The sequence below is a fragment of the Rana temporaria genome, chromosome 1 (genome assembly GCF_905171775.1).
Source record: "Rana temporaria chromosome 1, aRanTem1.1, whole genome shotgun sequence".
Taxonomy (NCBI): Eukaryota; Metazoa; Chordata; class Amphibia; order Anura; family Ranidae; genus Rana; species Rana temporaria.
The window spans coordinates 216659853-216684994 of record NC_053489.1 but is presented as its reverse complement, the minus strand read 5'-3'; the positions used below and the strand labels follow the sequence as shown (position 1 = coordinate 216684994).

The 25142-nt window shown below is 49.1% G+C and overlaps 3 non-coding genes and 3 pseudogenes across 3 annotated transcripts; 1 reads left to right on the top strand and 5 right to left on the bottom strand.

Annotated features, from left to right (window-relative positions):
- The first annotated feature begins 7958 nt into the window (after positions 1 to 7958).
- LOC120925734 lies at positions 7959 to 8110 on the top strand (annotated as a pseudogene).
- A 6726-nt stretch (positions 8111 to 14836) lies between these two features.
- Positions 14837 to 14977, bottom strand: LOC120925331. Its single transcript, XR_005746616.1, has one exon. It is a non-coding gene; the product is annotated as a U4 spliceosomal RNA (small nuclear RNA).
- A 2569-nt stretch (positions 14978 to 17546) lies between these two features.
- Positions 17547 to 17728, bottom strand: LOC120925640 (annotated as a pseudogene).
- An 870-nt stretch (positions 17729 to 18598) lies between these two features.
- LOC120925248 lies at positions 18599 to 18742 on the bottom strand (annotated as a pseudogene).
- Positions 18743 to 20522: 1780 nt separating this feature from the next.
- On the bottom strand, positions 20523 to 20663 carry LOC120925328. Its single transcript, XR_005746613.1, has one exon. It is a non-coding gene; the product is annotated as a U4 spliceosomal RNA (small nuclear RNA).
- Positions 20664 to 24797: 4134 nt separating this feature from the next.
- Positions 24798 to 24938, bottom strand: LOC120925330. Its single transcript, XR_005746615.1, has one exon. It is a non-coding gene; the product is annotated as a U4 spliceosomal RNA (small nuclear RNA).
- Between the last annotated feature and the right edge of the window lie 204 nt (positions 24939 to 25142).

Here is a 25142-nt window from a genome sequence, read left to right as displayed (position 1 = left end):
AGTTCCCCATGTGGTCTTCACTGTATTACCCCTGCTAAATCTGTTTGGCTGTTTGGAAACCCCTTGCATGGGGAATTATATAAATATGAAAGCCTGTGAATAAAAAAGGCAGTTGACTCCCAGAGCCGTGTTTCGTCCGGTAACTGGGGGGGATTTGGGACATTGCCTTACTTTTCAGCGCTGACTGTGGATTTACCCTGGTTACCAGTGGAGATCGTGGACTTTAATATTGCACTCCGCTACAATGAGCATATATTGTTCTAGGACAGTGGTTCTCAACCGACTAGTGCCAGGACCCCTTGATACATTTTCCAAAGTTGTGGGGACCCCTAACAGCAAAATTATTTTCGTAGCGTGGGTTGTCAGCACCCAAGGCAGGCCTAGTAATTTGCGCCCCTAACCCACGGACATTTAGCGCTCCCTGGGTCCCTTCCACTTGTACAGTATCAGTGACAGTGCTGGTGAGGGGTGGGATCAGTGGCAGTGCTGGCAGGGAGTTGGGATCAGTGGCAGTGCTGGCAGGGAGTTGGGATCAGTGGCAGTGCTGGCAGGGAGTTGGGATCAGTGGCAGTGCCGGGGGGAGTTCTGATCAGCCAACTTGGGTGCTCTTGATCAAGGTCATCTGCTGATCTGAGAACTGTAGTGGGGACTTTTAATGGCAACTATAATCACAGGTAGTGTTACTCACTGCGTTTCTGGCTTGGTCGCAAAAAGGCTAGGAGAGTGGTGCAGGCTTCAGGAACAGCCCAGGATTCGGTGACCCCTAGAAAATCGCCATTCGACCCCCAGGTTGAGAACCACTGTTCTAGGAGAATGCTTGTAATCCAAAGCACTTGCATATCAAAGCGAGTTTCCCCATAGAAGTCAATGTAAACGAAAATAATTTGTTCTGCATTGACTTCTATGGCATGCAATACCGCATGAGGCCAGATGTGGGGGGGGCACCAGAGAGGCTCGGAAAGGCCCGGGGACAGCTTGGGTGAACTCGGGAAACTTCGGAAAGGCTCGGGAATAGAGTATTTACGAATGGCTCTGCTCAGCTCTGGCACCCCCCCACCTCAGGCCAAACGCGGTACTGCACACCACTGTGGCCTGAATCCTGCTCATTTTGTGAGACAACACTTGCAAACCGAGTCAGGATTTATTGCAAAACTCTTGTTAAAGCAGAGCTTCACCCTGAAGTGGAACTCACGCTGATCGGAACCCTCCCCCCTCACATTTGACACATTTCAGGGGGGAGGGGGGTGCAGATACCTGTCTAAAGACAGGTATTTGCACCCACTTACGGCCCAGCATTCACGGGCAAAAGACGGGCATTGCATCACATCCCGTCCCCGTGTTGTGTGCTGGGAACACTCGGCTCCCAGCACACAGCGGGAGCCAATCGGCGGGCGCAGCGCGACTCGCGCATGCGCCATAGGGAACCGGGTAGTGAAGCAGCTGCAGTATTTGTAGCTGCTGGCTTTTAATATATTTTTTTCAGCGCACATCCGCTTTAATCCGAAGTTCCACTGTAGTTGCTTTTAAATAATGAATTGTTCAGAACTATGTAATCGAGGGTTCAGTTCAGTACCAGCAGTTCTTTTATTATTACATGTGTTCCTTTTCCAAATGCTGTTCTGGAGTCTATGAATCTCGGGCAGTTGTGGACCTGAACCTCCTATGTTAGACAGCTGATTAAAAAGGATCTCTCTAAATTTTGCTGCAAAAAGCCCCATATTGTATGAATGGTGTCTATTCCCTAAATCATGAGGGGAGATGCTTCCAAAAATGTATTTATTTATTTATTGAAAAGCCTGTGGTGTGCAAAACACACCCAAAAAACTTCCACCCAGTGCATAAAAAATGTGCACACACATAAAGAGGTGCGACAAAAAAGTGCAAACCGGTGCTTGCGTCAATTAGTCCTCTGTAAGAAGGACCCAACCCTTATCCCCCGGGCCATTAGGCTTCTGATGGGGACTGAGGTACTCACATGGTCTGTGCAACAGAAGCCGACACGGACCCCATTCCTTAGAGGGTCTGCCGAAACAGAACCCTCCCAGTACTAGGTGGGGCTCCCCCGAAGGGAGACCCCATGAGAGCAGGCGAACTAAGCCAGAAGGCCATGTCCACCCACTCCCAAGACGTTCAGGGCTGGCCCGAGGACCCGCACCCTACTAATCAAATGTGACAAACGTGAACACCAAACAAAAAAAATACATAAAAGTGACAAAGGGGAAACAAGAAAGGAAGTTGGGAGAAGGAAGATGAGGAGAGTGAAAAAGTGACCATTGTGCAGTACAATGGCCGGCCCTCCGGCCAGGAATCAAAAATTCCTCTGGTCCTGAACAAAAGGCCTGGCCCTAGAGGCAGGTGGTTAAAAAGTGTGATATGGTGACGTGACTAAGGTGCCAAAAAGCAAATGTGCAGGTAGAAAAACACAAGTGCAATTACGGCACCCCTGGACTGCCACTCCAGGGGCACATCTTTCTTTTTTTTTGAAAAGCCTATGGCGTGTGTAACACACCCAAAAACTTCACTCGATGCAGAAAAAATGTGCACACACATAAAGAGTGGTCACAAAAACGTGCAGACAGGTGCAACGTCAAGTGGTCCTCCTGTGAAAAAGGACCCAAACCCTGATCCCCCGGGGCATAAGGCTCCAGATGGGCACTGAGGTACTGTGGTCCGAGCAACCGAGGCCGACACAGACCCAACTTCCTTGGAGGATCTGCCGAAAAACAGAACCCTCCCAGTACTAGGTGGGGCTCCCCCGAAGGGAGGCCCCATGAGAGCAGGCGAACTAAGCCAGAAGGCCATGTCCGCCCACTCCCAAGGCGTTTAGGGCTGGCCCGAGGACCGGCATCCTACTAATCACACTGTGCACAAATAACGTGCACAAACAAAAAAAGACAAAAACGTGACAAACATAGTCTAATATATTAAATAAAGTGGGGGGGAAAGGGATAGTGGAGAGGAGAGTGAAAGAAGTGGTCATTGTGTTATAAAAAATTCCTCCGGTCCTAGCCAAAAGGCCCGGCCCAGGAGGCAAGTGCTAAAAAAAAAAAGCGTGTTGTTGGTGCAGTGACCGTGGTACCGGTCAAATTAATGTGACCCTCACTCGCAGTGATCTTTCCTGTACCCCTGGACTGCCACTCCAGGGGCACATGCACCATTTTTTTTTTTTTGAAAAGCCTATGGCGTGTGAACAAACCCAAAAAAACTCCACCCGGTGCAGAAAAAAATGTGGACACACATAGGGCCAGATTCTGAAAGGACTTACGACGGCGCATCGCTATTGTACGCCGTCGTAAGTCCTAATCCGACCCGTCATATCTATGCGCCCGATTCTTAAAATCAGTTACGCATAGATATCCATTAGATCCGACAGGCGTAAGTCTCTTTCGCCGTCGGATCTTAACTGCATTTTTTTGTTGACCGCTAGGTGGCGCTTCCGTCGAATTCCGCGTCGAGTAAGCAAATTAGCTAGATACGCCGAATTCCCGAAACGTACGCGCGGCCGACGCAGTAAAGTTACAACATTTACGTTAAGCTTTTCCCGGCGTATAGTTGCCCCTGCTATATGAGGCATAAGTGCGGCGTACCAATGTTAAGTATGGCTGTCGTTTCCGCGTCGAAATTTGAAAAAGTTACGTCGTTTGCATAAGTCGTTCGTGAATGGGGCTGGACGTCATTTACGTTCAGGTGGTCAATCTTCTGGGACTGCATGTCCCATGATGCTCCTCTAGACCCTAGTCTCTTGATTGGCCACAGCGCAGCCAATCAGGAGGGAAACAGACGGGCAATGCACTAAGCGGCGAATCAGGGGAGAGCCGCTCTCTCTCTCTCCACTGCTGACAGGAGAAAGGAGGGGGCGAGCGGGGGAGATATACTGATGTCCCGCAGCTCGCCTCTCTCCCTTGACACCACAGATTCCGTGTTTATAGCGGGCGCGGGCGCTGCCGACGCTTGACGGATTAATTTATTATGTTGCGCTGGGGCCCCATACAGGAGCACTGTCTGATGGCGGCCCTGGGAACATGCTGGCTGGCGGGCGGCAATTTGCAGGGGACCGAGGGACCATTCACCGGCCCGCAACCCGACCAGCCCACCGGGAATTATCCCGGTTCTCCCGATTGGCCAATCCGGGCCTGGTTTCCTGTCATAGCGTGTTCTGTCACAGAGTTTCTGTCAGCAGCGTGTTCTGTCAGCGTCTTGTTTCCTGTCATAGCGTGGGCCGTTGTGGCGGTTCTGTCAGCGTCATGTTTCCTGGCAGAACGGTTCTGTCATAGCGTGTTTCTGTCATAGCGTGTTTCTGTCATAGCGCGTTTTGCTATCGCTGCTCTGTCGTTTGTATTTCTGTCACAGCAGCTCTGTCATGGCGTGTTTTCCGGTCATGGCGTTTTCCTATCAGCACGTCGGTGTCACGCAGGTTTCGCTTACACCGGTAGCCGGTTCATCTTTGTTCATTTCCATGTCTCATCTTACTTTCATAGGTTCTTTGCTTCCTGGTCCAGTTGGCTAGGGCTAACATCTTGGGATCTGTCACGTCTACAGATCCATTCGGGCGGAGGTTTTCGTTTTCCAATGATTGTTGACCTCAATCTTCTTGCCCATCACGTCACATCATACTATGCATTTCATTTCACCTGCAGGAATAACCCACCACGGTCTGTGGGTACACGGGTCCTCAGTGATCTGTTGCGCAGCAGGTCGCTTGCACTCACTCACGTTAATCACCGGGGGGGTCGTCGGATTCATTCACATGCTGTGGTGTGGTCCCTCCGCCACGCCATGTCTTCTTATGTGGGTAGGCACAGAGGGGTTTGTGTTTTCTGTTATTGGGGGTTCTACTCCAGCGTGTTTCAGTCTTAGCTTGTCGGTGCTATGCAGTCACGGCGCACACGAACAGCCTTGTAGTTTCATTTGTTTTCTTTGTCTCGTCATACCTTTCTTCCGGGTATAGTTAGCCAGGGTGCGCATCTCAGGATCTGTCACGTCTACAGATCCATACGGGCTGAGGTTTTGTTTTTAAATGATTGTTGACCACAATTTTCCTGCCTGTATACCATACGTCATACGTGCACGTTCATTCTTACGCCTATACATCTACCCACCATGGTCTGTGGGTACATCGGCTCTGAGTGTTTCGTTTTTAATTACCTGTCTCTGCGCGGCAGGTTACTCGGGTTCACTTCATACACTTAGGCCCCGTACACACGATAGAATCCATCCGCTGAAAAATCTCAGCGGATCGGTTTCAGCGGATAGATTCTATGGTGTGTACATTCCTGCGGATATTTATCCGCGGAAATTTCCCAATTCCAGCAGATAAAAATTTGTAGACATGTCTACAAATCTATCCGCTTGAATTGGCTCCCGCGGATCGATCCGGTGGTCTGTACAGACTCACCGGATCGATCCGTCCGAAGGGATCCCCCGCATGCGTCGTAATGATTCGACGCATGCGTGGAATTCCTTTTATGACAGCGTCGCGCACGTCGCCGCGTCATCATCGCGGCGAGGGCGCGACACGTCATCGCGAGGGGATTTCGGCGCGGATTTCGATCCGATGGTGAGTACACTCCATCGGATCCAAATCCGTGGAAATCCTCTTGTGTGTACTAGGCCTTAATATATACACTTGGGTGGGATCGTCATCAGGTTCATTTACGAGTTCTGGTCATTTCTGCTCATGTCTTTGGCCCAGGCAGGTACAGAGGGGGGGTGTCTCATGTTTGGTTGTCTGTTCTCTTTTTCTTCATGTTTTCCTAGGGTCGGGCGTGCCGCACGTTTCGGGGGCAACACATTCTGGTTCATCCCGGCTACCCCACGTGGGGGTTCTGAGCAGGGTAGTACGCCGTTGGACAGGAGTTGGTCCATACTTGGCTCAGCAGAGCGGTAAGTCAACAAGGGGTGTCCTTTTCCGGCCACAGCAGGGTAGGCGGTACGTTTTTCAGTCTGTTTCAAATTCCATCCCAGCTACTCCACATACCAGCATGGAGCATGTTCTGGGCTTTGTTCTTAGCGCAGTTTCATGCGAGCCTACAGGCTCTCCATGGCCTCTTGCGCTACGGGACAGGATAGAGAGGTTCAAAACTCGCTCGCTCAGGGGCGGGGGTCAGCACACCCTCAGCTCCTGCATTCTGCATTTTATCAGGGTTCTCGTCCATGGAGTCGTCGCTTCTTCGCTTCCCACAGTTGGGGGGGGGGGGGCTTTGGCCGTCCAAGCGGTTCACTGTTAGCTTCATCAGTCCTGCCCGCTGCCAGGGCCGGTTAGCAGCGTTAGTCTCAGTTTCACTGTCGGGTTACCCTCGGGTCTACGCAGTCCGTACTCGATACCATGTCCCAGTGTCGGCCCACAATGGTAGGGGTCTGGGCCGATATCATCTTTTGGTGCTGTTCTCTTGTTCATAGGTTGCCGGATCTTCTGGGCAGGTGTGTCAGACCAGTTTTCTTTTGTCCAATTCCCAGCCTGTTCCTAGGGGGGGGGTCACTGACACTCGGGTAGGTTGTGTCATGCCATGTCTGGTTCTGTCTGTTATCGTTGCATATCACTACAGCATGTTGGCCTCATCCGTCAACATCAGCAACTCATCTTTCGGGTATCCGGCTCTCATACTCCTTCCCTCCTATCAGTTTGTGGATTTTTGGCAGCTCTCCCTCTCACGTCCCCTTACCAGGCATGGATAGTTAGGCCAGGGGTTGTGGGGGTTTTACAGGGCTACTTGTCTTGCGTCCTGTTGGATGGTGTTCAACCTTTGCTTTGTTTTACAGGGCTCCTCGGGTCAGCCCTTGTTTCATTCCCCCACGTATCCTCTCGCCACAAGCAGTTGTTCCCATGTCTGTGCTTTCTGGAAGTAGGCTCAGTCTATCAGTCACGGGACAGTCGTTTGGTTTCTGGGCAGTTTCGTAGTGCCAACGGGTGGGGTTCCTTCTAATCTTCAAGTCTTAGGAATGCTGGTTTCTGCTGTCGTAACGGATGCTTACTGGAACAATTCTTTGTGACCATCCGGGCGTGCATTACTCTACCAGACAGATTGTACATGCCCTTCTACTTTCTTATCACACCTACTTCCGGGTCTTTTTGCCCACTTATAGGCATACTGACCAGCGAGCCTAAGGCACACCTCAGGCCTTGGTAGTTAGGGTGTCGCATTCCTCACTGAAGACTCTGACTACAAGTGTGAAGGCTGGCCGCAGGCTAGCCTGTATTTGTAGGAGGAGTCTGAGGGCTATTTATCCCTCCTCTCCTCTCATCTCCTGCGTCGGTGCCCACCCGCCCGTTCCTAATTTTTTCATATTATCATTTTCTTCATTCATTTCTTCACATTCACTTTCAGGGTATGCCCACTTATAGGCATACTAACCAGCGAGGCTAAGGCACACCTCAGGCCTTGGTAGTTAGGGTGTCGCATTCCTCAGTGAAGACTCTGACTACAAATATAATAAAGTGGGGGGAAAGGGATAGTGGAGAGGAGAGTGAAAGAAGTGGTCATTGTGTTCTATAATGACCAGGCCCTCCAGCCAGGAATAAAAAGTTCCTCCGGTCCTAGCCAAAAGGCCCGGCCCAGGAGGCAGGTGGTGCAGTGACCGTGGTATCTTTAAATCAAAATGACCCTTACTCACAGTGATTCTCAGATACCCCTGGACTGCCACTCCAGGGGCACATTCACCATAGGCATTTCGTTCCAGATCCAACCCCCGACCGGCCAGTGCAGCCCTCCACCCCTGCCAGCTAGAGAGCCCTTCAAGGTTTTCTTAGGGAGAACTGCGGCTCCAGTTAGCAGCCTCCGCCAATACTAGCCCTTCCAGACCCCCCGTCAACCCGGCAGATTTGCATGGTCCTCCCCCGTCACATCCCAGGGCATTACCAGCTCCTCCAAACGGATCGCTGACAAAGATAGCACTTACACCAGCCAGCCAGAAGGCCGGACTAGAACTCGGCAAAAAGACCAGACCAAGTGCAGCCACCCATCCTCACCAGGAGCAGGGGAGACACCATGATCATGAAGGTGGTTCTCCCAGGGCGAGGCTCGGCCATTGCACTCCGGCTATGCTGATTGTGGTGTCTTCCCTGATGCTTCTCGGCATTTTGGCTAAGATCAAGTGTAGTATCTGTTCTTATCAGTTGTCAGAGGAGCGCTGAAGCACCTCCGTCGGGAGGGTGGATGCAATCCAATGACGTAATAGCACCTGGAAGGGTGGTTTCAGCAGGGACTATGCCGTGCTGCCGGACAGATACTGGGGGCCGGCCAATGGTCGAGTCTGAGCCATCTGGAAGGGTGCTTCTAGTGAGGATGGAGAGGCATGGGGTCTTAGCTGAAGGGCCGGGCCCTGGCCTTCTGGCCTGAATTTGATGCAGTTCCTAACCCTGCTTTGCCCGTTTTTCGAGAGGGAACGTTAGCCCTGCCTTTTGGGGGGGAGGGGGTAAGGGCGGCTAGTACCTCTTGAGTATAATTAGCTCCAGATCCTTCCTGGTGGAGGTGGGGAAGGGGACTGTGACTGTCTGGGCCGTGGACCAGGGTCCGTTGAAAAGCCTGTGGAGATAGTGCCCCTGGAGTGGCAGTCCAGGGGTGCCATACATTGCACAAGTGTGGGGACACTCATCGTGTGGCACCATGGTCACTGATCTCCACAATACACCTTTTCACACTTGCCTCTAGGGCTGAGCCTTTTGGCTAGGACCAGGGGAATTTTTGTTTCCTGGCCGGAGGGCCGGCCAACGTATTGCACGTTGGTCACTTTCTCCTCACCTCTCCCATCTTCCTTCTTCCCCGCTTTCTTTTTATTTATCCCGTGTGTCATGTTACGTCTTTTTTCTGTTTGGTGCACTAGCACTTTATGTGTGATGAGTAGGGTGCTGGTCCTCGGGCCTGCTCTGAAAGTCTTGGGAGTCGGTTGACATGGCCTTCTGGCTTAGTTTGCCGGTTTTTATGGGGTCTCCCTTCGGGGGAGCCTCACCGAGGAGGGTTCTGTTTCGGCAGTCCCTCCAAGGATGTTGGGTCCATGTGGCTTCGGCTGCATGGGCCACTGTTACTCAAGTCCCTGCCAGGAGCCTAACGCCTCGGGGGATCAGAGTTGGGCCCTTTTCAGAGGGCCAATTGACGATGCACCCGTCACAGATTTTTGTTGCACCTCTTTATGTGTGTGCACATTTTTCCTGCACCGGGTGGAGTTTTTGGGTTGTGTTTTGCACGCCACAGGCTTTTCAATAGGAAAAAAAAAAAAAAGTGTGGAATAGCAGTCTGTGGTTCAAAGTCTTTAAGTTCAGGTTACAAGGCCCTCAACAGGCCCTGTGCAAAGGGGCACTCCCAGAAAACATGAAAAGCAGTTTCCTCCTGGATGATACAAAAGGGGCAGTGCCTGTATCTACACAGGTTTCTGGCATGCATGAATGTTCTCATCGGCCTCAGCGGTATGGATCTGACTGATTTTTTTTTTTTCTATTGAAAAGCCTGTGGCGTGCATAACACAACCCAAAAACTTCACCTGGTGCAGGAAAAAATGTGCACACACAAAAAACTGACGGGTGCTGCATCAAATGGTCCTCCGAAAAGGACCCAACCCTGATCCCCCCGGGGCGTTAGGCTCCTGGCAGGGACTAGAGTAATATGTAGTCCATGCAGCAGAAGCCGACACGGACCCAACTTCCTTGGAGGGTCTGCCGAAACAGAACCCTTCTCGGTGAGACTCCCCTGAAGGGAGACCCCATGAGAGCAGGCGAAATAAGCCAGAAGGCCATGTCCGCCCACTCCCAAGACTTTCAGAGCAGGCCCGAGGACCAGCACCCTACTCATCACACACACAGCTCCCGGTCCCCGCTCTGTAACGAGCAATCGCGGACGCGCGGGAGTTAGGGACGAGCGGGGGTAGCGCACGCGCCCCCCTAGTGGCCGCTTAGAGAGCCGATGTTATTGTACGGGCTCTCACGCAGGGGAGTCGACCTGCCGCCGTAGAACTGCGGCGACAGGTCGGCAAGTAGTTAAAAAACTGCCCAAATTCTCCAGGACTTAAATTGCCAAATCCTTTCAGCCTCCTCTATGCCCAACTTAATTCGATCCATATAACCAGATCCAAATAACCGTCCCCGGACCTTAGCCATACATTCTCTCACTAACAATCGTTCATTTTTAAACACTAAAATATTCCTCACTTCCCATAAACACTCTTTCACGCAGTTTACAAGGATCCACAATGCTCTCCCTTGCCTCTTTCCCAACTTCCATAACCCATATAATACCATTTCATACGTCAAAACTTTTACACCAGTCAAACCTTCAATCATTTTTCCAAAACTCTTCCATACTTTTTTTTGCAAAACTACACTCCCAGAATAGATGCACAATACTCTCTATACCCCTACATCTTCCCCTAGGACATTTTTCAGTATCTGACATACTTCTCTTTCTCTGGAATGTTCTTACCGGTATACAACCATGTACCCCCATCCAAGCCAAGTCTTTTTGTTTATTATCCAACTCATTCATACACACGTCCTTCCACACTCTTTCACTCTCTACTACTGTCAAACCCCCTATGCCTTCCATCTCTTCTTTCATTCCCGAACACTCACTCGCCTTCTTACATTCATACCACAACTCTTTCTCTATTCCATCCAGACCAAACGTTTCCATTCCTCTTTCTATACACACATAATACCATGGAGCTTTGAAGCATACAGGTCTTTTTAAATCCACTTCACACCATCCAAACTTCTACCAGTATATCTTATCATACATCCAGCCAAATTTTCCTTACTACAAGATTTCACACACATCCCTACATACCCAATAAACAAAAATCTTTCCACGCATACCATTCCTTTTCCACCATTCATCTTATTCTTCATTACCTTCTCTCTTATATGTTTTTCAGCCTGGAACCATTAAACCAAGCACACTTTTATCTTTCATCATCATTCTCATCAAAGGTTCAATGACACATATAAATAGCACGGGGGACAAAGGGCACCCCTGCCTAACTCCGGATTCTACTTTAACTCCTTCCGTCAACCACCCATTCACCTGAATCTTACTCTCGATATCCGTATATAAACATTTCACCCATCCAATCATTCTTTCAGGCACACCCATTCTTTCCAAAACTTTAAACATAAAACCATGTGCTACAAGATCATATGTCTTTTCAAAATCTACTGTCAAAACAGCTGCTCTCTTCTTTCTTTCTTTACAATCCCACAACACATCTCTGAAACATACCAAACTTTCAGAAATCATTCTACCCGGTACTCCACACACTTGCTCTTCACCAACCATTTTATCAATCACTCCACGCATTATATTTGCTATAACTTTGGCAATAAGTTTATAATCGACATTAAGAAGCGAGATCGGCCTCCAATTTTTAAGATCTCTTTTCTCTCCCTTCTTATACAACAAAACAATCAAACTCGCAGACATACATTTAGGTACCTTCCCTCTTTTAATACAGCTACACATATTTCATGCACATACACACCAATCATTTCCCAAAAAAACTTATAATATTCTGCAGGCAAACCATCCAAACCAGGTGTTTTCCCCCTTTTCATTTCTTTCAACCCGATCTCCAACTCATTCAATTTAACATCCTCACTCAATCCAATCTTGTCCTCTTTTTCCAGACCCATCTCTATTTGTTGCAACACGTCTTCTTCCACTTTCATATCCCTTATTTTTTTAGAAAATAGATCATCATAACATTTCTACACTTCATTCTTTACCTTATCATTCTCATCCAAAACACTCAACAGTTCACTCTTGCTTCCATAAACTTTTTTTAAAAAGAATTTTGTACATTTTTCATTATTTTCTTTTATGACTGCTCTGGCCTGAGCTAAAATTGCTTTACCCTTTGATTCAATAAATTGATTCACTTTTTTCTTCGCTTCTACAATCTTATTACTTACATTCTCACCCCATGTTCTCATTTCTTCTAAATGCGTCAATCTTTTCTGCCACCATTCATACTCTTCACGTTCCCCTTTCACTCTTTCACACCCTTTTTTAATAAAAAAACTTTTTGTATTCTCTTTCACCCATTCCCACCATTCTATCACAGTCCCCAAATCCAATCTTCTCTTCTTCCATCTCTCAAACATCCTCACATACTCTTCTCTCACTCTTTCATCCTCTAACAATTCTACATTCATTTTCCAAACACCCTTCCCATGCGTTTTGTCCGATTTCATACTCACGATACATTCAATACGGCCATGATCCTTGAACGGTGCACAATGAACATTAAAAGAGATAGGCTTAAGAATTCTGGAGAGGAAACAAAAATCAATTCGTGAGCAAACTTTACGGCTTTCACAAAAATAAGTAAAATCTTTTCCCACATCCTCCAAACCTAGATCCACACATAATTCTTTCAGAATTTTTCCGGATCCACCCACACCACCCCCAACACTCCCTCCAACCCCACTCCCACCAACCCTCCTATCATCCTCCCCCAAAATACAGTTGAAATCCCCTAATACCAACAAAGGCTCCCTTCCGCCTAAAAATAAATTGTCATTTTTCAAAAAGCTCAATGCGCTCGCTTTTTTTTTGTAGAGGCATAAACATTTAACACCCTAAAAATAAAACCATCAAACTCAACTTTAACTAATAGAGCTCTTCCTCTTTCAATATGAGTACTGTGCAAAATTTTAAACCTCCACCCCTTAAATAAAATTCCCACCCCTTCATTTCTCTTACTACCCACCGACCAGATTGCGGGGCCATGTGACCATACATCTTTTGGAGGCTCCTCTTGTAGGTTGCATTCTTGGATGCATATAACATCACTCGGTACCAAGGACAGATACTTCAGCACAGCAGCCATTCTAGGTTCCGAACAGATACTCCTGATGTTAAGAGAGGATACCTTCAACATTTTGTACTAATAGAAAGAAAAGGAAAACAGTCAACATCGGGTTAAAAAAATCAATCATCAGTTTTAGCCATTTTTCCTCTTGCTTTAGGCAGTTTGCTTTTCTTAACCTTACTCTCATCCTTCACCCCTGCCATAACTGTTTGTTCTTTATTATACCCTGCCACAGACCGTTTGATCTCCACCTTACCAGAACTCACAACAGACTCTGCTGATATTTCAGAGGAATTATCTGAATCCATTACCAGTGTGGCTGGACTAGGAAAGTCCTCAATGACCTGTGAGGACCCTCCCCCTTCTGGACTTTCCGACTTCCTCTTAAGGGTATCCCGGGATAGGTCCATCTCATCCGGACTCCCACCCTCTGCTGCTGCAGGCTCCGATACAGATACCCCAACTGCTGGGGATCCCGCCTCTGCAACAGCGTCATCAGGATTTGGAGTTTCCGGGACCTCCCCACTTATTGAGGTATTAGTCTCCATCTCAGCTGGAGCGGTTTTTGGAACCTCCCCTACCACTGGATCATCAGTCACCACTGCAGCTGATGTTGCTGTTGGGACCTTCCCACCAGTTCCTGTTGCCCCCTCCACTATACATTTGCCACCACTTACAGCCTCCGCATAAGCTGCTGCCCTTTCCCCAGGAGACTGATAACCCTGTGGGCAATCCTTGGCAAGGTGCTGTTCACTATAGTGGCATTTTTTTCCCGCTTGACACTCCGCAGTCTTGTGCCCAGCCTTGTAGCAGTTTCGGCATACCTTCCCTGCCTCACAATGGTCCCTTGTGTGTCCTAAAGAGAAGCAATTGCGGCAATACTGCGGTTGTCCTGGGTACCATAATACATCATGGTTGGGACCGATGGAGAAGGCTTGTGGTGGGTGATCAACACCACCAACAAATCTGCCAGCTCTAAACTCCACATAATATTTCCGGTGCCCATTGAATGTACCAAAAACATTTTGCTGCTTAACCCCAGCAGATACACTAGAGCAGTACCGCTGGAGAAAAGCCTGGATTTCCTCCTCTCCCACAAAGGGGTTGTACATCTGCACTGTTAGAGGGGTATGCTTCTTTGGTTCTGTGCTTTGTAAGAAGTTGATGCCCAACAGGGATGGGTCCTCCGACTTCTCGTATCTCCTCAGAAGGCAGGTCTGTAGGTCGTTCTGCTTAAAAAAAGGTAACGTCAGAAAATCCACTGGTCGGAAAAGACTGGACACAAAAAATACTTTCGTGAGGCATCCCAAAAAAGTTCCATTAGAATCTTCTTCTGTACGAAATGAAGTCCGCACTCGGCCCTCCGGGGCTCGGGTATGACCACCCTCACGGTGTTTTGATCACTAGGAAGCACCGCTGCCATCCCTCCTAAGCAAGAAAACCAGGCTTACACCAACCCCCGAAGGGAAGGCTTAGCAAGGCGATCGCAACTTGTGAACGTCAGGTAGCGTCCCACCCAATAGCAGCAGAGGATGTACCAATTAAGGAGACACTCCCAGGCCTGTTAATCAGCTGTCTAACATAGGAGGTTCAGGTCCACAACTGCCCGAGAGTCATAGACTCCAGAACAGCATTTGGAAAAGGAACACATGTAATAATAAAAGAACTGCCGGTACTGAACTGAACCCTCGATTACATTATTCTGAACAATTCATTATTTAAACGCAACTACAGTGAAACTTTGGATTGCGAGTAACGCGGTTACCAAGAGTTTCGCAATACGAGCACTGTTTTTTTTAAATCCTGACTCAGTTTGCGAATGTGTTGTCTCACAAAATGAGCAGGATTCAAGCCACAGTGGTGTGCAGTACCACATTTGGCCTGAGGGGGGCGCCAGAGCTGAGCCATTTGGAAATACTCCATTCCCAAGCCTTTTCCGAAGTTTTCCAAGTTCACCCAAACTGTCCCGGGAGCCTCTCTGGTGAAATTTATAGAAGTTCTATCAGCATTCTTATTTCTATTTTTGTACCAGACAGTTCAGTCTCCTCAGAGACTGTCAAAAATTGTCATTGCCGGCTATATTGCAAGCCGTCATGACTGGGTATTGGTAAAAGTTTTCAATTAGCAATAATCGCGCCTCGGTTTGACCTCATTGGCTACGATACTGCCACTGCGCAAAGCTACCATTAGATGGCCACAGTGAGCACCCTCCCACAGGAACATCGCATTCAGCTGAGGGCGAGTCACACTGGAACGCTTTGTTTTCTTTTTATTCTAGATCTTAAGTGTCCTAAATAAATTCCATAGTACAAATACCACATGTACACATATCTTACACACTAATCATCTATAACTATCTATATGTAAGAGAGGCTGTTTGAGTTACTGCTGCATTGTGGGTATTGTATTCAAATGAATCATCACACAGCTCCGCCTCCTATTAGTTCTAGGAACAAGCTTCCCGCAGTTTTTTCCTTTCTATTAGTTCCAGGAAAGGGCTCCTGGCAATTCTTCACACATGCTATAGAGCAGGGGCTGGCAACCTACAGCTCGCAGCCCACACCCAGCCGGCCACCGCATAATGTCCGGCCCGTCAGTGCCTGTGATGACTTCACGTGCACCCGGCCCACGGACATTTTCGCCAATTTCCACTTTATTGGACAGCGGCCTTTATCACAGGGCTGGATGGGGGCAGGAACTGCTGGAGTTAAAGCGGAGGTTCACCCAAAAATCCACTTTTTGACATTAGCTGTAGCATACTGCTAACATCTGCAGTATGCTGTTTTTTTTTTTTTTTTAACTTGTACTTATCGTTATATGAGCCCTTGTTTTCCGGCTCCGAGCGGGGAATCCTGTGGGGAATGGGCGTTTCTAAGCGAAGAGGAGTTGATTGACGGCTGCTAAGGCGCGTCTTGGCCTCTGTTTAATCTTCAACTGCCATGATGCTGCACATGTGATCAGTTATGACACCAGCCATTGGATGGTTGACAGTTTGGTTGAGAGCACAACCAATGTGACAGTTAGCATTCCCGGCATGCCAGGAATGTAACTGCTTTTTCAAACTGTTAAATTGATGGGTTTACTTCCGCTTTAAGGATGCTTGAAAGTTCATTTTGAGGGTGAACCTCCACTTTAACTTTTTGCATGAAATAGCAGGGGATTGGTTGCCGGGCGATCCAAGCAGCCAATCGCCAGCCTTTTTTTTTTTTTTTGAAAAGCCTATGGCGTGTGAACACACCCAAAAACTCCACCTGGTGCAGAAAAAATGTGCACACACATAAAGAGTGTTCACAAAAAAGTGCAGACGGGTGCAACGTCAAGTGGTCCTCCTGTGAAGAAGGGACCCAAACCCTGATCCCCCGGGGCGTTAGGCTCCAGACGGGGACTGAGGTACTGTGGTCCGAGCAACCGAAGCCGACACGGACCCAACTTCCTCAGAGGGACTGCCGAAACAGAACCCTCTCAGTACTAGGTGGGGCTCCCCAGAAGGGAGACCCCATGAGAGCAAGTGAACTAAGCCAGAAGGCCATGTCCACCTACTCCCAAGACGTTCAGGGCTGAAACCATCCTTCCAGGTGCAATGACGTCATTGGATTGCATCCACCCTCCCCATGTAGGAGGTGCTTCAGTGCTCCGCTGACAACTGATAAGAACAGATTTTTTTTTCTATTGAAAAGCCTGTGGCGTGCAAAACACAACCCAAAAACTCCACCCGGTGCAGGAAAACATGTGCACACACATAAAGAGTGAAACACAAAAAACTACGACGGGTGCCATCGTCAATGGTCCTCCGAAGAGGACCCGTCTCTGTTCCCTCGGGGCGTTAGGCTCCTGACAGGGAAAAGAGTTACAGTGGTCCATACAGCCGTAGCCATATGGACCCATCTTGGTCCAAGCAGCCGAAGCCACGAGGACCCAACATCCTCGGAGGGACTTCCGGAACAGAACCCTCCTCGGTGAGGCTCCCCCGAAGGGAGACCCCATGAGAGCCGGCGAACTTAGCCAGAAGGCCAGGTCCACCAACTCCCAAGACTTTCAGAGGCAGGCCCGAGGACCAGCACCCTACTCGCCACACATAAAGTGCTCAGCACCAAACAAAAAAAGTGACAAAACAAAACAAAACACGGGGTAAAATAAAAAAGGAAAGTGGGGAGAAGGAAGATGGGAGAGTGAGGTAAAGTGACCAATGTGCAATACATTGGCCGGCCCTCCGGCCAGGAAACAAAAATTCCACTGGTCCTAGCCAAAAGGCTGGGCCCTAGCGGCAGGTGTCAAAAAGGTGTATTGTGGAGATTAGTGACCAAAAAGGTGCCACACGTTGAGTGCCCCTCACACACTCAGTGCAATGTATGGCACCCCTGGACTGCCACTCCAGAGGCACTATCTTCACAGGCTTTTCAACGGTCCCTAGCCCCCGGTCCGGACCGGCAGCACACTTCCCAGCCAGGAAGGTAGGAGAAGGGGCCGGGGAGTGCCCACCTAAGCAGGCACTACCCACAACCCCTATCTCTCCCACCTAATCACATTCTGGAAGTACTACCTGCTACTCCCGGTAAAGAGAGTAGCAAGGGTTCCCTCCAGAACAACTGACTGGGGCAGATACCACCAAATCCAGGCCAAAGGCCAGGGACCCGGCCTCTTGGCTTCGACCTCATGCCTCTCTGTCCCGATTAGAAGGCTTTCACCTCCACGCCAACAGGCTTAGCGTCCGCCGACTGCCATCCCTTTCCCCCTCTCACAGGGTACTGGGGACAGTCAGCTTAGCACCACCTATTGGCAACTGATAAGAACAGATACTACACTTGATTTTAGCCAAAAGGCCGAGAAGCGTCAGGGAAGACACCACGATCAGCACGGCCAGAGTGCAATGGCCGAGCCTCGCCCTGGGAGAACCACCTTCATGATCATGGTGTCTCCCCTGCCAGGTAAGAGTGGTCACAAAAATGTGCAGATGGGTGAAACGTCAAGTGGTCCTTCTTTGAAAAAGCACCCAAACCCTGATCCCCCAGGGCGTTAGGCTTCAGATGGGGACTGAGGTATTGTGGTCCGAGCAACCAAAGCCAACACGGACCCAACTTCCTTGGAGGGTCTGCCGAAACAGAACCCTCCCAGTACTAGGTGGGGCTCCACCGAAGGGAGACCCCATGAGAGCAGGTGAACAAAGCCAGAAGGCCATGCCCGCCCACTCCCAAGACGTTCAGGGCTGGCCCGAGGACCGGCACCCTACTAATCACACAGTGAACAAATAACGTGCACAAACAAAAAAAAGACAAAAACTTTACAAACATAGGCTAAATAAAGTGGGGGAAAGGGATAGTGGAGAGGATAGTGAAAGAAGTGGTCATTGTGTTGTACAATGACCAGGCCCTCCGATCAGGAATAAAAGATTCCTCCGGTCCTAGCCAAAAGGCCCGGCCCAGGAGGCAGGTACAAAAAAAAAAAAAAAAAAGCGTGTATTGGTGCAGTGACCGTGGTACCAGTCAAATCAAGGTGACCCTCACTCACAGTGACTTTTCCGGTACCCCTGGACTGCCACTCCAGGGGCACATGCTCTATTGAAAAGCCTGTGGCGTTCCTAACACAACCCAAAAACTTTGCCCGGTGCAGGAAAAAATGTGCACACACATAAAGAGTGAAACACAAAAAAACTGATGGGTGCTGCGTCAAATGGTCCTCCGAAAAGGACCCAACCCTGATCCCCCGGGGGGGTTAGGCTCCTGGCAGGGACTAGAGTAATCTGTGGTCCGTGCAGCCGACACGGACCCAACTTCCTTGGAGGGTCTGCCGAAACAGAACCCTCCTCGGTAAGGCTCCCCCAAAGGGAGACCCCATGAGAGCAGGCGAACTAAGCCAGGGCACATGCACCATAGGCTTTTCATGTTCCATATCCAACCCCCCGACTGGCCAGATACTACACTTGATCTTAGCCAAAAGGCAGAGAAGCGATCAGCAGCAATAATCGCGCCTCAGTTTGAACCTCATTGGCTACGATACTGCCACTGTGCAAAGCAACCATTAGTGTGTGTGTGTGTGTGTGTGTGTATAAAAGGTCAATGAGTTTCTGTACTCTTGACAGACCCTTGCATCTTTAATCCAGTGCTGCACTGACGTTTCTGGATTCTGAGTCATGGGGAAAGCAAAGGAATTGTCAAAAGATCTGCTAGAAAAGGTAGTTGAACTGTATAAAACATGAAAGAGATACAAAAATATATCCAAGAAATTGAAAATGCCAATCAGCAGTGTTTAAACTCTAATCAAGAAGTGGAAAATTAAGGGTTCTGTTGAAAACAAACCACGGACAGGTAGACCAACTAAAATTTCAGCCACAATTGTCAGGAAAATTGTTCGGGATGCAAAGGAAAACCCACAAATAACTTCAGGTGAAATACAGGACTCTCTGAAAACATGTGGTGTGGCCGTTTCAAGATGCACAATAAAGAGGCACTTGAAGAAAGATGGGCTGCGTGGTAGAGTCGCCAGAAGAAAACCATTACTACGCAAATGCCACAAAGTATCCCACTTGCAATACGCCAAACGGCACAGAGACAAGCCTCAAACCTTCTGGCACAAAGTCATTTGGAGTGATGGGACCAAAATTGAGCTTTTTGGCCAAAACCATAGACTGCATTTGTAGAGGAGTCAACAAGTGAGTGAAAAAAACTTATATAGCGCAGCACATGCAAACTGAATCGCCTCTGGGCGCTATGGCCTATGATGAAAGGTATGAAAATTGATGGCAAGATGTTATCAGTATGTTATCAAAAATATTGGAGAACATTTGCATTCAACAGCCAGGTAGCTAGCTGTGCAGGGGACGTCAACCTGTCATTAGCTACAGCAGAATAAAGTGAAGGTTCTGGAGTGGCCCCACCTAGTACTGGGAAGGTTCTCTTTTGGCAGTCCCACCTCTTTATGTGTGTGCACATTTTTTATGCACCGGGTGAAAGTTTTTTGGGTGTGTTTTGCACGCCACAGGCTTTTCAATAAATAAATACATTTTTGGAAGCATCTCCCCTCATGATTTAGGGTATAGACACCATTCATACAATATGGGGGTTTTTGCAGCAAAATTCAGAGAGATCCTTTTTAATCAGCTGTCTAACATAGGAGGTTCAGGTCCACAACTGCCCGAGAGTCAGACTCCAGAACAGCATTTGGAAAAGGAACACATGTGATAATAAAAGAACTGCCGGTACTGAACTGAACCCTAGATAACATTATTCTGAACAATTCATTATTTAAAAGCAACTACAGTGAAACTTCGGATTACCAAGAGTTTTGCAATAAATCCTGACTCGGTTTGCAAGTGTTGACTCACAACATGAGCAGGATTCAGGCCACAGTGGTGTGCAGTACCGGGTTTGGCCTGAGGTGGGGGGGGGGGCGCCAGAGCTGAGCAGAGCCATTCGGAAATACTCCATTCCCAAACCTTTCCAAAGTTTTCACCCGAGCTGTCCCTGGGCCTTTCCGAGCCTCTCTGGTGCCCCCCACCTCTGGCCACATGCAGTATTGCATGCCATAGAAGTCAATGCAGAACAAATTATTTTCGTTTACATTGACTTCTATGGGGAAACTCGCTTTGATATGCGAGTGCTTTGGATTACAAGCATTCCTAGAATATATACTCATAATCTGAAGTTTGCACATTGCTAGCAATTTAATATTTCAGTAAATTTACAGCAGTTCTATGAGCACTCTTATTTCTATTTTTGTACCAGATAGTTCAGTCTCCTCAGAGACTGTCAAAAATTGTCATTGCCGGCTATATTTCAAGCCGTCATGACTGGGTATTGGTAAAAGTTTTCAATTAGCAATAATCGCGCCTCGGTTTGACCTCATTGGCTACGATACTGCCACTGCGCAAAGCTACCATTAGATGGCCACAGTGAGCACCCTCCCACAGGAACATCGCATTCAGCTGAGGGCGAGTCACACTGGAACGCTTTGTTTTCTTTTTATTCTAGATCTTAAGTGTCCTATAAAAATTCCATAGTACAAATACCACGTGTACACATTTCTTACACACTAATCATCTATAACTCTATATGTAAGAGAGGCTGTTTGAGTTACTGCTGCATTGTGGGTATTGTATTCAAATGAATCATCACACAGCTCCGCCTCCTATTTTTTATTTTATTTTTGAAAAGCCTATGGCGTGTGAACACACCCAAAAACTCCACCCGGTGCAGAAAAAATGTGCCCACACATAAAGAGTGTTCACAAAAACGTGCAGACGGGTGCAACGTCAAGTGGTCCTCCTGTGAAGAGGGACCCAAACCCTGATCCCCCGGGGCGTTAGGCTCCAGACGGGGACTGAGGTACTGTGGTCCGAGCAACCGAAGCCGACACGGACCCAACTTCCTCGGAGGGACTGCTGAAACAGAACCCTCCCAGTACTAGGTGGGGCTCCCCCGAAGGGAGACCCCATGAGAGCCGGCAGACTAAGCCAGAAGGCCATGTCCACCCACTCCCAAGACTTTCAGAGCAGGCCCGAGGACCGGCACCCTACTCATCGCACATAAAGTGCAGTGCACCAACAGAAAAAAGACGCAACGTGACAAACGGGGTAAAAGAAAAAAGAAAGTGGGGGAGAAGGAAGGTGGGAGAGGTGAGTGGAAAGTGACCAACGTGCAATACGTTGGCCGGCCCTTCCGGCCAGGAAACAAGCTTTTCGTTCCAAATCCTTGCCACGCTGCCTGCCACCAGATGTGGTAAGGCCCCAACAGATGAAGGCAGTGCCCCCCTCCACAGATAAAGCTAGTGCCCCCCTCCACAGATGAAGCTAGTGCCCCCACTAGGCCCTGTACACATGTATCCCAGTCAGTCCCTTCTCACACTCACCCTGTCACTGGTAGTGTTGTCATACTCTGGGCTCCCCCATTAACAGTACTGTCCTCTGCCCCTATTTATATCATAACCCCACATTACATTCCTCAGTCCCCCCCACACATTACAGTCCTCAGCCTACCCCCCACATTACAATCCCAACCTCCACTTTAATATCCTCAGCCCCCCTCACATGACAGTTCTTGGTCACCCCAATTTAACTTCTTCAGGCCCCCCCACACTCCAGTCCTCAGTCCCCCCACATTACAGTCCTCAGTCCCCCCCCCACACTCCAGTCCTCAGTCCACCCCCCCCCCCACACTCCAGTCCTCAGTCCCCCCCCCACACTCCAATCCTCAGTCCCCCCCCCCCACACTCCAGTCCTCAGTCCCCCCCCCCCCCACACACACACACACCAGTCCTCAATCCCCCCCCACACACACACACACACCAGTCCTCAATCCCCCCCCCCCACACCAGTCCTCAATCTCCCCCCCCCCCCACACACACACACACCAGTCCTCAATCTCCCCCCCACACACACACACACACACCAGTCCTCAATCTCCCCCCCACACACACACCAGTCCTCAATCTCCCCCCCACACACACCAGTCCTCAATCTCCCCCCCACACACACCAGTCCTCAATCCCCCCCCCCAAACATCAGTCCTCAATCTCCCCCCACACACACACACCAGTCCTCAATCTCCCCCCCACACACACCAGTCCTCAATCTCCCCCCCACACACACACCAGTCCTCAATCTCCCCCCCACACACACACACCAGTCCTCAATCTCCCCCCCACACACACACACCAGTCCTCAATCTCCCCCCCACACACACACCAGTCCTCAATCTCCCCCCCACACACACCAGTCCTCAATCTCCCCCCCCACACACACACCAGTCCTCAATCTCCCCCCCACACACACACACACCAGTCCTCAATCTCCCCCCCACACACACACACACACACACCAGTCCTCAGTCCCCCCCCAACACACCAGTCCTCAGTCCCCCCCCCCACACCAGTCCTCAGTCCCCCCCCCCACACACCAGTCCTCAGTCCCCCCCCCCACACACCAGTCCCCCCCCCACTCCAGAGACAGATCGGAGGGAGGCACAGCATGTCTGGATAGGGACAGGAGAGGAGTTGCAGGGTGGGAGGCGGGACAGTTCTGGATAGAGGGCCGTGGTAACAAACAGGTGATTGGCTGCTAAGATGAAGGACAGTCCTAGCAGCCAATCGCCTGTTTGATAACCTTGTGCAGCTCCGCCCTCCACCCAGAATTGTTCCGCCTCCCGCTGTCGGCTCTGTGAAGATTACAGAGCGACGGCAGGAGGAAGAAAAGTCTCCTACATAGTGGTCCGAATGGCAGAGTGCCGCGGGACGCATGTGGGGCTCTCTCATGCCGCCCGCGGCCCAGCTGCAGAAGTGCCGCGGACTGGGGGTTGACAACCCCTGCTATACTGTATAAGGTACAAGCCTTAAAGGGACACTAAAGGCAAGATTTTTTTTTGTTTAAAAATAACAAACATGTAATACTTACCTCCGCTGTGCAGTTCGTTTTGCACAGAGTGTCCCCGAATCCTGTCTTCTGGGGTCCCACGGCGGCTGTCTCTGCTCCTCCTCGCAAAAGCTTTCCACGTTCATGCGAGCTCCCTCGCATGGTGAAAAGCTTTTGCGAGCGCGCTCCCGTGATACAGCGGTGGCCATAGCAGCCGACTGTATCACTCGGCCCTGCCTCCCGGTGCGCCGCGTCATCCGCTGTGATTGATAGCAGCGCCAGCCAATGGCTGCGCTGCTATCAATCCGCCCAGCCTAGCCAATCAAACAGGGGCTGGGGGGGGCGGTGCTATCAGATGTTTTTTTACCTTAAGGGCCCTTTCACACGTGCGGACAAACGGTCCGTTTATTACAAGTCCGTTTACGGACTTGTAATGTATCCCTATGTGATTGCAGACGTTAGCGGATGATGCATCCGCTAACGTCCGCAACCATCCGCGTCCGCAAAGATCCGCTTTTGCGGACGGAAGAAAACCCTATTTTTCTTCCGTCCGGCGGAACGGATCGGATGAATACGGACACACGGTCCGTATTCATCCGATTCCCCATAGGGGAGAGCGGAGGAGAGACAGGGCGGTCTCTGCACAGTGTGCGGGGACCGCCCTGTCCGCCGACAGCTCAGCGGGGATTAACGGAGGAATCCCCGCTGAGCCAAACGGGCTAACGGAGCGGATCAATACGGATCTGCTTCGTGTGAAAGAGCCATAGGATGCATTAAAGTAAAAAAACTTTTACCTTTACAACCCCTTTAATTAAAAATAAATGTTTTGAAGGTAACATCTACTTTAACCACTTCCCGACGGCCGTACGACTTTGTACGGCCGCAGGGTGGTTCTACTTCTCTGAGTGGCCGCCTTTATACGGCCTCCGCTCCTCCTGGCCACTAGGGACACAGATCGGTCACCTCCCCCAGTCAGTCCCCTCCCCCCACAGTTAGAACACTATATAGGGTACACATTTAACCCCTCCCTCGCCCCCTAGTGTTAACCCCTTCCCTGCCAGTCACATTTATAGAGTAATTAGTGCATATTTATAGCACTGATCGCAGTATAAATGTGAATGGTGCCGAAAATGTGTCAAAAGTGTCCGATGTGTCCGCCATAGTGTCGCAGTACCGATAAAAATCGCAGATCGCCGCCATTACTAGTAAAAAATAAATAAATAATTCTGTCCCCTATTTTGTAGGCGCTATAACTTTTGCGCAAACCATACGCTTATTGCTATTATTTTATTTACCAAAAATATGTAAAATACGTATCGGCCTAAACTGAGAAAAAAAATAAAATAAATTGAGCTATTTATTTTTTAGCAACAAGTAAAAAATATAATTTTTTTCAAAATTGTCGCTCTATTTTTGGTTATAGCGCCAAAAATAAAAACCGCAGAGGTGTTTAAGTACCACCAAAAGAAAGCTCTATTTGTGGGGAAAAAAAAGGACGTCAATTTTGTTTGCACGTACACGCAATTGTCAGTTACAGCGATGCAGTGCCAAATAGCAAAAAGTCCTCTAGCCAGTAAGGAAGTGGTTAAGTAACTTCATTGCCAGAATCTTTAACGATGCCATAAAGATTACAACAGTTCTATTTTTGTACCAGATAGTTCAGTCTCCTCAGAGACTGTCAAAAATTGTCATTGCCGGCTATATTGCAAGCCGTCATGACTGGGTATTGGTAAAAGTTTTCAATTAGCAATAATCGCGCCTCGGTTTGACCTCATTGGCTACGATACTGCCACTGCGCAAAGCTACCATTTGATGGGGACAGTGAGCACCCTCCCACAGTAACATGACACTGAAATCAGGGAGAGTCACACTAGAACGCTTTATTGTCTATCTATTCTATATCTTACTTGTCCTATACACATTACATATTACAAATAACACATGTACACATTTTTTACTAAGCATCTATCACTATCTATATGTAAGGGCCTGTTAATGTCATGCTTGA